Source organism: Aotus nancymaae, unplaced genomic scaffold (assembly GCF_030222135.1).
Source record: "Aotus nancymaae isolate 86718 unplaced genomic scaffold, 86718_ANA_hifiasm-v0.15.2.pri h1tg000028l, whole genome shotgun sequence".
Classification (NCBI taxonomy): Eukaryota; Metazoa; Chordata; class Mammalia; order Primates; family Aotidae; genus Aotus; species Aotus nancymaae.
This window is the reverse complement of record NW_026988441.1, coordinates 20,715,008-20,725,442: the sequence shown is the minus strand read 5'-3', so window position 1 is coordinate 20,725,442 and position 10,435 is coordinate 20,715,008.

Sequence of the window (10,435 nt, the reverse complement as noted above, 5' to 3'; positions counted from 1 at the left end):
GCTGAGAGGCTCTGGCCAAGGTGCGGTTACTGAGCCCCAGGTAAATGCCCTACCCAGCCCCTCTTCTTGCTGTGTGCAACCAAACAGCTACACTCTGTGCTCACCAGGGAATCTTATCTGGAGTTTGAGTCCCAAGATCGGACCTTTGGGGCCTTCCAATAGAAGGGCCGGGTGCAGTGGCTCATGCCTGTAATCCCAGCACTTTGGGAGGCCAAGGCGGGTGGATCACGAGGTCAAGAGATCGAGACCATCCTGGTCAACATGGTGAAACACCAGCTCTACTAAAAATATAAAAAATTAGATGGGCGAGGTGGCGCACACCTGTAATCCCAGCTACTCAGGAGGCTGAGGCAGGAGAATTGCCTGAACCCAGGAGGCGGAGGTTGCGGTGAGCCGAGATAGTGCCATTGCACTCCAGCATGGGTAACAAGAGCTAAACTCTGTCTCAAAAAAAAAAAAAAAGAAGGGCAGAGACCTTTCCTTGTGAATACATTGGGCCCTTGTGGCTCCCTCGACTCTCAGCAGCCGCCACAGATCTATTTCTCTTCCCTGGCCCCAAGAGCTCACCTGCTTGCATGTTTCTGGTTAGGGCTAAAATGAGAGAGAGGTTGTGGATGAGGCTTAGGAATGACTTTCCATCCTGGCAGTAACATAAGCGTATCAAGAAAGAGGTACACGAGGACAAAGGCATTGCCTATGCAGGGTGGTCCAGGCAGGGCACCCCTGTACCTCTTAGCAAAACTTGAGGTGAGCCGGAAAGTCACATTGGAGAAGGACAGAATTGTGTCTGATGGTCACTGTGGAGGGCCCCTGTCCTGCCTGGGAAAAAGCCACTCTTTTTGGAGTTCAGTCAATGAGTGGTCACACTGGAGGACAGAAATTCCTTGAAGCTCTGGTGGCATCCAGAGTTCTGCAGAGGACCTGTCGAGGTCAGGGGGTTGTAATTTATAAGGAGGCCACTCGCTACAGGCAGCCAAGGCTGCAGAAGGAGACAGCAGGGAAACCGAGGGAAGACCCAGCAAGGGGGACTTCCACACAGTAAAGATCACAGAGGCTACAGCCCTGCAGGAGTCAAAGCCACCGGAGATTAGAGTCAATGACAGAAAAGGAGAATTTTAGGGGACTCGCTGGGACATTGGGCCATCCCGGGCTGTTCTGTGAAGGTGGGAACATCTGGTGCTTTTATGGTGAGGGTCGCCCAGCTCAGGCAATTGTCTTTCCCAGGCTGCTGCAGAGGTGGGCAGCATTGGGTGCTCACAGGCATGAGTTTGACCAGCAACAGCCCAGGGGTCATTGTACTTTGCAACATTGCACTTGCACTTGCACTACCAAAAGGCTGCATTTCAGTTATTTTGAAAAAGATCAGAGCTACAACTGCAGTTTCTACTACCACATCAGCAATCAAACTCCATGGCTGGATTGGCCTTGTTGGGGCAATGATGTTGAATGGTGGGACATGGGCCCATGAATGCTGGGTCCCTGGGCTCTCCTTCTACCAACATGTGCCCTATGCAATAGTCATTAGTGCCAGCAACAAATATTTCTGAAGAAAGGCCAGCATGAATAGCTAGCTCTGTCAATAAAACGGGACAGATGTTACCTGTGTTGTTCCCAGGGTGGACACCTTTAGCAGAGTACCCGATTTGCTACCTGCCCTTCTTCATGTTATGGGACATTCCAGGAGGCAGATTGTCTTTCAATCTGAGATTTCTGATGAAACCACAAGGATCAGATTTCCAACCCCATCCAACCCTGCCCTGCCAAGAGGGAGAAATTGTTCTAAGTTATGAATTTGTGAAGCCTGTTACTGCAGCACAACTTCTCCCATCCTGACCGATACAGCACATCTCTGCTTAAACTCTTTAATGGTTTCCCTGGCAACTACAGTGCAATCCCAAATCCCCATCGCAACCTATAAGGCTCTACTTTTCTGCCTCTCTTCCAGCTTCATCTTCCACTGGTCCTGCCTTGTTTACTTGGTTTCAGCCACAGTAAACTTTCTGTTTCCCAAATATGCCATGCTTATTCCTGTCCCAGAGTCCCAACACTTGCTGTTATCTCTGCCTGGAATAATCTTCCTGACCCTCAGTTCCGACTGGATTCAGATCCACTTAGATACCACCACCTCGAGCAGGCCCTTCCCTAACCACTCGTCTAAACTAGCCCAGTCACTCTCTATCATAGTAACCTCTTTTAAATTTTCTTTCTTTTCTTTAAATTTTCTGAGCACTCATTACTTTCTGAAGTTACCTAGGCTTGTGTTTATGCCTCTCTCCTCCCCTGGAATATGAGACAGGAATTTTATCTCATGACAGCACCTAGAATAAGGCCTGGTACGCAGTGAGAGTTCAGTGAACATTTCATGAGTGAGTGGATGGTTGTGCAATCGTGGAATTCAATTGCACAACCAGACAAGACACAAAGGAGAGACTAGATGAATGGTACCATTTGTGCAAACAGACAACTCAACGAATCCCAGAAATCCAGCACTGCTGGCCCTACCTAGTTCCTGGCAGGGGGACTCAGCTCCAATTTGGAGCACTAACCATTTCCTCCCAGATTTGGGCAGCAGATTCACTGTGATAAATGGCCTGAGCTCCTCATTGCATTTAATGGCAAACCCTGATCCAAGTGGAACCGCAGCCAGGTGGCTCATGGGAGCCCTGGAATATGACTTCCAGGGAGACCACAAAACCTGGATGGGTGGACGCCGTTCCAGATACATTAACTCATAATCCCCAGGAAGCACACACTTCTGATGAAGGAAGAGGAGGCTTCCCCTCTCACAAACACTAATAGCTGTGGTTAATCCTCATCCCAGGAAAAGGTTCTTGCCCAGGCGTCTGGAGAAGCTTCATCAATGTCAACATAAGGGCCCGGTGCAGGGACAGACAATGGCCCCAGAAGGCGTCTCTGCTCAACGGCCTTCTTGGATTATGGATTGTACGGGGCCATCGCTGGGGTGGTCCCTGGGCAGCAGGGAGGCTGATGCAGCCCCAAACAGCTGCCCAGCTGAGCTCACCTTCCTGTTTTTGGTGTCCAGAGGTGGCTGTGGTTGCTCCTGGAATTTGGGATATGTGCTTTTATGCTCAGTAGGGATGCAGGAGCCTGTGTCTGAGCTCCTAAAATGAAAAAGGCGGGGCTCCAGTGATTTTGAATCAAGTTGGCAGCCTGAGATGCCCATAGAGCCAACCAGGCCATCTCCAAATGCATTTCGCTTGAACTCCACTTGCTGCCCTGCGACCCCAACACTCACCCCTTTCCCTTTGTCTCCTGCTCTCTTTCTTCTTCTAGCCTTGGCTGAGAACATCCTCCAGGTCTTGGAACCAAGCCTCCTGCTTTTTGCTTCTCTTCCCAGGCTACACGGTGCTGGGGGGCTCCTGTGTCCTCCCAAATTTCCCACTTTTCCTCTTGTGATTACTGCCAAACTCCACCCTGGGTCTTTTTCCCCCAGTTCCTTCTCAGGGGCCAGAGCAGAGGCTCTCAAACAGCAATTCACACACCTGTGTCATTTGTGTTAAACAAAATAGAAAGAAAGGCCAAGGAGTTAAGTTTTTTTAAAAAAAAATATTTTCTTAACCTTTTTTCTTCTATTTTGGGACAGGATCTTGCTCTGTGCTCCAGCCTGGAGTACAATAGCTCAGTGAAGCCTCGACTTCCTGGGCTCAAGGGACCCTCTCACCTCAGCCTCCCAAGTAGCTGGGACTATAGGTGCATGCCACCACACCCAGATAATTTTTTATTTTTATTTTTGCAGAGATAGGGTTTTGCCATGTTGCCCAAGCTGGTCTTGAATGTCTGTCCTCAAGCAATCTGCCCACCTCAGTCTCCCAAAGTGCTGGGATTACAGGCGTGAGCCACCATGCCCAGCCTTCCAAGGAGTAAGTTTTTCATAAAAAGCTAAATGTGTATACCTATGTAACAATCCTGCACTGTCTGCACATGTACCCCAGAACTTACATTACAATAATTTTTTAAAGAGCTAAATATATTTTCTTTAAAGGGTTGTCTGTTATTTGGGGAGCATTTTCATTCCGAGACAATATAGAGATGGTAGCTCGTTATTTATTTTCATGGACTCCCTTGACCAAATAAAAAGTTGATAACCCCAAAATCAGAGACCACATTTTTTTTTTGAGACCGAGTTTCTCTCTTGTTGTCCAGGCTGGAGTGCAATGGTGCAATTTCAGCTCACCGCAAACTCCACCTCCCGGGTTCAAGCCATTCTCCTGCCTCATCCTCCTAAGTAGCTAGAATTACAGGCGTGTGCCACCACACTCAGCTGATTTTGTATTTTTAGTAGAGATGGGGTTTCCCCATGTTGGTCAGGCTCATCTCGAACTCCCGACCTCAGGTGATCCGCCTGCCTCGGCCTCCCAAAGTGCTGGGATTACAGGCGTGAGCCACCTCATCTGGCCTACAGTCACATTTTAACATGTGGACTGCGCCTGGAATCCTGAAGCCTGAACACATCCAGGACATGGGACATTTCTACCTGCTGGTCCTGTTGCTACCTGGAGTGCGTTAGGTTGAGACTTTATCATCCACCTTTCTGGGTCCTGTATCCCACAAGCAGCTCTCTGGGCTTATCTGTCCTCTAACCTCTTGACCCAGGGATCTCCAGCAGGAACTATTGTGAGCTAATCCCTCCTTCAGTGGGTCATATTCATTATTTCTTTTTCCTCCACTTCTTTGGGCTCCTCCTCCTTCCCTCCACACCACTGACAGTCCTGTAATTCAGGGACCTGTCATCTACTGCTCACATTGCAGCATTGCCTCCAACTATTCCCATGCCAGTGCGTCTTCAGCCCACCCTCACCGGCCAAGCAAGGGCCAGTGTGCCCATCTAGTTTAAACCCTGCTTCAGTCTAGAAGTCACACGCTGGAGGCCTTGGGGCTGTGCCCAGTAAGGAAACATTGGGCTACCCAGGGATGGTTTCTTCTACTCCTTCTCCTTCTCCTTCTTTTCTTTTTGGTCAACATGTACATATCTAAATATCGGAAGGCCTGGTAAGGCTGGGTTTGCATTCTTGCACATCAGTAATTACCTGGAGCTAGGCTTCCCCTTTTAGGCAGCTGGCCCTCTCCAGTTTGCCCAGATCCTGCCACTCTGTGTCATCTGACACACTCCATTCACGAAGGTCACCTCCCCATCATCTGAAGGCCCTGGCGGCTGCAACCCCATGAGGGTTCCATCACCCTTCTTTCCAAGAAATATAAGCCCATAGATTCTGCACAGAACTGAAAGAAAACTATTAAGTGAGGAGGCTGCTGTTAATTTCCTTCCATGGTTTAGTGAGCCACCAATAGCTCTCTGCCTTGACTTCCCTTTCTGTGAAATGGGGACGCGATCCATCTTTGTGTCTGGAGTGCAAAGAGATGCCATGAAGAAGCACATTTATTTTGAATGCTTTGAGCTTGTTGGAGAGCAGGTAACATAAAAATCCAAGGTGTTATTATTAGATAGTAAGAAATTTTGTTCCATGCTAATTAAACTCACACCTTACCACTTCCACACGGGGAACAGGCAGCCTGACAGCCTGACATGTTAGGAGCGGGAAGAGTTCTGCATGCGAGCACAAGACAGGCTGCCTCCTCCTCGCCTCGCCCGGCCGTGATGTGTGTGTAAATCTGCCTTCCCGCTCCTTCCTCTCATCCAACCGGGACTCCGACATTTGCCGAGAGGCTGATGGAGCTCTCGGCTCTGCACAGAGCATTGACTGTTCTGCGCGCGTGTTAGGAAGTTGTCAGGCTGGGGTCAGGCAGGTGAAGATTTAGTGAGCCAGCCAACAAAGTTTCCCCGCCACTGGGTTGCCACCACTTAGGGAAACGCCTGCAGATCGCACGCAAGAAAACAGATATTTCTCCCACGATGGCTTTAGCACTCCTTTGGGGATGGGGACATTAAGTCTTCCTCCACCACCAGGAGGCTGCTGACAGGGCTGCCTCCCGAAGACGTGGTAGGGGGCCCCATGAAGGAGAGTGGGCGCCAGCTCTATCGATCCGATTGCCCTATTGCAAGGGACAATTGCAGGAGAAAACAGCGAGGTTTTTTTTTTTTCTCCTCCTTATTCCAGGGCCAAAGAAAAGACTATCCATGGAAGGTAATGTAGCTGTCACCAAGGAGAGAGAAGTGGAAATTCACGGTTCTCTTGTGAGGCAAAGACATCTGTGTTATTGCACCCTAAGCCAATAGTTTTTAAAACAAAGTCATAAAACAAGCTACTGTATATAAAAGAGGTGGAAGCTATGCAGGGCTCCCCCCTACTCTGTGCGGGGATTTGAAAAGAAGCAAACCTTAAAAGAAAGTGGAACGAGCATGACTGACTACAGGAAGTCTTAGGGATGCGGGTGGAGCTGAGAGGTGGTGGGTCGGGTTCCCTCCATCAGGAAGGACGCCTGCTTGCCTTCAGGAGGGAGGGTTTGGGGGGACATGAAGAGTGAGGAGCCAGACAGAGGCGACACCAGGGCCTCCTTCAGCTCCAGCCCAGGAGAGGGTCAGGGCAGGTACAATCCCAGAGCTGTCAATGTCATGCACACACTCACCTGTGCGGAGCACCCATGGGCATACTCAGCTTCCACGAACATCTACCCATTTGATTTACAAAACCACCTGGGAGGCAGGCCAGATGGAGTCACCATCCACCTCCCCCTACCTCCACTGTTTTTTTCCGAGATGGAATCTTGTTCTGTCACCCAGGCTGGAGTGCAGCGGTGCAAGCTCGGCTCACTGCAACCTCCACCTCGCAGGTTTAGGCAATTATTCTGCCTCAGTCTCCTGAGTAGCTAGGCTTACAGGTGCCCACCATCACACCTGGCTAATTTTTGTATTTTTAGTAGAGACGGAGTTTCACCATGTTGGCCAGGCTGGTCTTGAACTCCTGACCTTGTGATTTGCCTACCTCAGCCTCCCAAAGTGCTGGGATTACAGGTGTGAGCCACCATGCCCAGCTGTCCTCATTTTTTTTTTAGATGAAAGAACAGCAGCTTGGAGAGACCCCCTAATTGGTCAATGCCGTGGTGCAAATCTTCTGACCTCAAGTCCAGTGCCCGATTTGTTTTTAAATAAAACCTTTCTTCTCTGTCAAGGTAGGTCAGTCACCCTGAGACTAAAGCCTACTTCACTCCAGTGGATGGATGGTGACACGTACCAGACTGTTTATGCCAATCCTATAGAAAACCACGTGTCTGTCACTTACGGCAGTGTAGATCACCGGGACCTGCTAAGATCCTAGCTACAGCCTGTTGGAAGACTGTTTCTTGGAAGGCTGGACTGGAAAGACTTCACCAAACGGGACAATTATCTAGATGGTGAGTTGTTGTTCTGTTTATTTCTAAGGGATTACAATTTGGACCTAGAATTGCAGAATTGAGAATGGAGTCAGCCTTCATTCAATCACCCAGGGGTGTGAGAATCTTCTCCCAAACTTCTTGAGAGGTGATGCTCTGGTCTGTCTGCACTACAGGGAGCACGGAGCCTGTCCTATGCACAGACCTCGTGAAGGGCACCGGCCTGTCTTTTGTATCAGGCACACCCGCCTGTGTCCTGGCCATGCCCTTATTGCATTGGGATGATACGCCCCTGCTACAATCCCTACACTGGCCACTGACCTCTGACCCAGCAGCAAAAGATGAGTAGAACCACTGCCCTTCCAGGAATGTGATCTAAGAACAGTGTCAGAGGGCAGGGGACTTCCAGGTGGCCGGCCAGTTTCAGGTAGACAGATCCAGTTAGAACCAGAGCTATGCTGGCAAGCCAATAACCAGTGAGAGCTGGAGTTTTGAGGAATAGACACTGTGAGTAATGGACACTGTGAGAAGGAAATAAAGCTAGTGGGATGCAGGGAAGGGTGCAGTAGACCCATGCCATGTGACCGGTTTATGCTAGCATTAATCATCCAGGTCACGACGGGGGTCTGACCTCAGCTCAAGTCAGTATGAACAGGGGTAGGGCTGCAGTAGACGGCTACACAGGCTGTACACTGCACAAATAATGACATGGGCAGCTGTCCTGGCTGCAGCATTATGGGAGCCTCTGCCTGCCTTCCAGAACCCAGGCTAGAGGTCACACACTGGAGGGTTGGATTTGAGCTCAGCTCTGCCTCTAACTGGGTGGCTTCAGGTGAAACCCTGCCTCTCTTAGGGCTCAGTGCTGGCTGGCCGTGAAATGAAATAGCAATGCCAGTCCCATGTGCCTCAATGTGCTCAGGAAACAAGAAGATTGTGATGAGAAGGGGCTTTTAACCCATGCAGATATCAGTTATCTTTCTTTAAAAGCTGATCCATGATGGGAAGCGTGGGCGTGGATTCTGCGGTGGAAACAGGAAACGGGAGGATGAGTCAGTTGGGCCTGGGTGGACACAGTTCATAGGGGACACACTGGCTCTCCGGCATTGGGACAAACAGTGTGGTCCCCTCCAGATGGTTCTTGTCAGTCAGTGCCCTCCTCCTCCAAGCGCAGCAAGTGTGGCCACGGTTCATAGGTGCCCCTGCTCTGGATAACCACCTCTTGTATGGGAGCTGCCATGCCTGGGAAGCTATGTCCCTGTTGCCCCCTCCCAGGGCAGCCATAGGCAGTGACTGGCTGAGATGAAAGGCCAGACCTTTGCTGCCAGTTGCAGGCTGTGCGCCAGAACCCTCTCTCCATGCATCCAAGGTAAGGCTTTTTCTGAGACCATGTCCTGTTGGGCTCTTTCTCAGGCCGTATCCTGAACGCTCTGTCTCTTTTTTTAATTTGTATTTTCTTTTAGAGACAATGTCTCACTCTGTTGCCCAGGCTGGAGCTCAGTAGCAGGATCATAGTTCGCTGCAGCCTCGAACTCCTGAGCTCAAGTGATTCTCCCGCTTCAGCTTCCCAAAGTGCTGGGAATACAGGTGCATATCACCTGTAGCGCCTGACTCTCTCTCTTCACCTCTTGATAGACCTTGCCCAAGGACGCCCCTTCAGAGGTTATCTCATAAATATCCCTGGGGCAGGTCTTGCTTCACCAGAGCCCAGTGTACAGTGGCAGGGGGCAGGTAGGTGAGTATGGGAGTATTCCACTGAATCTTCATGCAGCCAAGGAGTGGTATGATCGTGGGGAGCCAGCTTTCTCTAGCAGAGGTCAACTCTTAGAGAGGAATTCAGCTGAAAGCTGTCAAAGACCAGCCTTCTCAGAAGTGAGAGAATGCATCTCTTGTTCCTAAAGGGGTCAACTGCATGGTGTAGCTGCTACATCCTTCCATCCTGGAGCAAGCAGAGCTTTCCCTCAGAGTCTACTTACCTCAGGCATAAAGGATTCGTTTATTCCAACAGGATTTCTAGTGCATTGCTGAGTACCTAGTGCAGCACAAGTGAATCCATCAGGTACGTGGCATCTGCCAGTGAAGAGACTGTTATGTGGAAGGAGAGGCGGGCAAGGCACGGCTTATACCTTGGCCACACTGACTGCATATCCTCAGGGACATCCAGGCCATTCCTCCCCATTCCCTCCCCAAGCTCCGTGGACCTACCTGCCTTTACAGGTTGTGAACCCAGAAAATCTGAGACAGGTCTCAGTTAATTTAGAAAGTTTATTTTGCCAAGGTTGAGGGCACACTCACGACACAGCCTCAGGAAATCCTGATGACATGTGCCCAAGGTGGTCGGGGCACAGCCTGGCTTTACACGTTTTAGGGAGACATGTGGTTCAGTCTGGAAAGGCAAGACAACTTGAAGCAGAGACAGGAAGCCTGGAAGTCGGGAGGGTGCGTCCAGGTCGCAGATAGGTGAGACACAAAGGGCTACATTCTTTTGAGTTTCTGATTAGCCTTTCCAAAGGAGGCAAATCAGTTATGCATCTATCTCACAGAGCAGAGGGATGACTTTGAATAGAATGCAAGGCAGGTTTACCCCAAGCAGTTTCCAGCTTGAGTTTTCCTTAGTGATTTTGGGAGCACAGGATATTTTTCCTTCACGAAGTGCTGAAGGGATCCCAAGAAGTGAGTGAGTGACTTTTCTCAGCCCCGTTGCAATGGAATTTTTCATTGTTTTCCTCGTTTTCTACCTGCAGGAGTATCCCCTGCACCCTTTCAAGCAGGACATTCTGAAAAGTATGAGAGGGAAAAAAAAAATCTTTGCAATGTATATTAGTAATATTTAATTAGCCTTGGATTACTTAGTAAGTGACAATTATCCCTATTATGTCTGTCATAGTTGAGTGACTACATACTGTCTATGGTTTATGGGCCTAAAGTTCTCCACCGAGTGTCACAAATTCCCATTATGTCCCCAGCACTGGGCTTTGCATTTGGAATGTGAGCAGAGGTGAATCGTCCCCTCCGCACAGCCAGATGTTTCCCCATTGACTTGGCAATGAGATGAGACGGGGTTAGGCCAGCCTCTCTTCTGGTAAATTCAGAAAACTTATTAGCAGACATACCATTGATGGGGTGCCCTGGCTGGCGGAAGGGAATT